General features: G+C 42.2%; 1 non-coding gene across 1 annotated transcript; it reads left to right on the forward strand.

The window, feature by feature from the left end:
* The first annotated feature begins 346 nt into the window (after nt 1-346).
* LOC114620315 lies at nt 347-476 on the forward strand. Its single transcript, XR_003711302.1, has one exon. It is a non-coding gene; the product is annotated as a small nucleolar RNA SNORA17 (small nucleolar RNA).
* Nucleotides 477-3,018: the final 2,542 nt, after the last annotated feature.

Consider the following 3,018-nt stretch of genomic DNA (forward strand, 5'->3'; position numbering starts at 1 on the left):
TACATCCTGAGCTAAGTGCATAAGTTATTAAGATGCCAAATAAGTACTAAGTTAAAGCCAATTAAAGTTTTTTTTAAAGTTGCTTATAGACTCCTCACAATCAATAGAATTAATTGGCTATTAATCAGAGAAAATCTCTGAGTTTCCCTTACATCAGGAAAAAGAACATCCAAGTTCTGTGATCATACAACACTCATTGCTCTTTGGCAATATTCATTTTCATAATATTAGGCTGTTTTAATAAAAATTGAAAGCATATGAAAATAAACTTAATGACAAAAGTTTGTTCATGTCTGAATGAATAAATTTGAGTTGAAAATCCTTAGGTTAAAATATCTAACTTCTTCCTGTCCCTAGAGGTGTTTCAGGTGTAGCTACTATGACACATGTGCATCAGTAGGTGGTAGGGAGGAGAAATGATGTCTATGCTCAGTATTATGAACTGTAAACATCTGAACAATTAGTATCCTAATATGAAAAAAGTGAACCTGGTGCCAGTGGGCCTAGCAAGGAGCTAGCCTAAGACAATCAACAGTCTGGGACCTGGTAAGCCCAGAAGGGCTCCCAGGACAAGGAGCAAACCTGAGACTAGAAGAATAATGCCTGGAACCATGAGGCTCATGAGGGCATAAGTTCAAGACAGATGAAGTTTGCAAGGAATCACTTGGGTGTCTCAGAGAGGAGTGAACCCAAGGTAATCACCAGATTGGCACCATGAGGCTTGGACAGAGGCCATAATGCACAAGTGAGGCATAGCACTCCTGAGATGACTCCAGACACTCAGAGACATGGACTCATAGGGGGCAGCAATCGGAATAAAAAGTTTTAAAAATAAAAGAGAGAGAGGGAGAGGGAGAGAGGGAGGGGAGACAGAAAGAGAGGAGAGAGAAGGAAGGAAGGAAGGAAGGAAGGAAGGAAGGAAGGAAGGAAGGAAGGAAGGAAGGAAGGAAGGATAAAAGGAAGGAAGATGTGTGCACAATGAAGAGATGCAAAACTGGATACTCAGGATTACTGAGGAACAAACATCCCAATATGAGTGGTTGGTAATGCCACCTAGAACAATGGTGGGGTACTGGCCTGTGCGGACTCCAGGGACCAAGGACTGCTTCTGGGTCTGCGGCCCTGCAACAGCAGATGGTCTGTTATCACCAAAAACCTTGTCTACCTTGAGGCCCTGAGACATGTTGATGTCTAAGGAATGTACAGAACTGCCATCATACTTGACATGGGAATTATGGAACAGCAGGCCTTAGGAAGATGAGAGCAGGAAAGCCGGCCCTGAGAACATGATTGAGCATGGAGAACTGTCCCTACCACTTATCTCCCAGGAAAAGATAGTCTCCTCCCCACTTGTTCCTCAATTACCTACTTAAAGAAGGAGAACTGCTGCAAGAAGGAGAACAGAGTTGGAGACCTGGCCCTGTCTGTAGCCTGATACAGTACTTGGGAGAGTAGACCCTGTACTTTACCCGGGCAGCACAGTAGAGCTGACTCTGTATATGAAGGTGCTGGTGAGCTGGCACTGAGATCACATCCTCATGGGAGAGCTGGCCCTGAAACTTGTCTGCCTTACAGTAGCATGGTTAAGGCAAAGTTGCCCTCCTTCTCTCTCATCTCTTGACACCTATGGCAGGCAGAAGAGCTGTCTCTGGTGTCATGAAAGTTGGAGAGCTGGCCCTGCCCCTCACCTGCTGTAGCACTTAGGAGAGTGAGCTATGCACCTCAACAGTGTAACACAGCAGTTCTGGTTCTGAATATGTGGGTTGCATGTGAGCCAGTGCTGATAGCATGAGCATGGCTTGTGGATCCTGGTTCTCCACTGCTAGACAGTGCTGAGGATAGCACTAGATCCAAGGCAATGAATTAGTCCATGCCAACCTCTACCTTATGGATGAACTGCTGGAGCACATGAAAGAGCTGGTTCTACAGATTCAAAATTACAGGATATCTGTGTCACAGGGCAGCAAAGTGATATGAATGAAATCCGAAGAAATAAAAAAAATCCAATTTCTAACTGTGGAGGGGATAAGATTACTGGCATAAGTTTTGATATACACATTAGAAATATTGATGGTATGGGTGCTGGAGTGATGGCTCGGTAGTGAAGAAATATTACTGTTTTTTCAGAGGGCCCAGGTTTAGCTTCCAGTACCCACACAGTGCCTGTATCACCAGTCTCTGGCTATCTGTGGCTTTCTTCAGCAGTGAATATTCATGGTGCACATAAATGTATGAAACAGACTCCAACATAAATAAAATAAAATAAAATAAAATAAAATAAAATAAAATAAAATAAAATAAAATAAAATAAAATATCTCATGAGCAAAATGGATGGTGGGGATGGCTGTGGTCCTTCTCTGTGAGGTCAGGGAGAACTCTACCATCTTGTTTCCCTGGTAGGGTATTCTACAGGGGAATAACAGACACAATGTCCTCTGCAGGGATATATTTCTGGAGAAAATCAATAATTCCATGGGAGAAGAGTTGAACAGAGTACATTTATAGAAATAGATCAAATCATCGTCTTTCCACTTGAAGATCTAATTTATCCTATACCTTGTCTCTAGCCTATTTTTTTCTCATTATCTTTAACAACCTCTCTCCAGGTATTCAGCTACACAAGCAAACTTTTCTAATGATGCCAGAGAAGGCACATTGATAGTGAACTAACTAACAAAAGAATATCCAGATGCTATATTTTACCTCCAGGGCTCAACCATTTATGTGGCTATAGCAAAAAATAGCACTGACTCGGAGCTTGAGGCAACAGAAACTTCTTTCCCACATATCTTGAGTCTAGGTAGTCTAAAATCAAAGTGTCCCATGTAGAGAGGTTTGGGATAGTTCAACTCCTGTCTTACAGATGACTGCTTTCTGCCATATCCTTATACCAATGAGAGAGGGTCTCTTTCCTCTTACTTTCACTTTCATGACTTAATCTAAATTTTACTCCTGCCTAGTGGTCTCACCTCCAAATAGTATAGAGACTATGCAAATTGTCGGTAAACTAAGAAGAG

This window comes from Grammomys surdaster, unplaced genomic scaffold (genome assembly GCF_004785775.1).
Source record: "Grammomys surdaster isolate TR1022 unplaced genomic scaffold, NIH_TR_1.0 167, whole genome shotgun sequence".
Lineage (NCBI taxonomy): Eukaryota > Metazoa > Chordata > Mammalia > Rodentia > Muridae > Grammomys > Grammomys surdaster.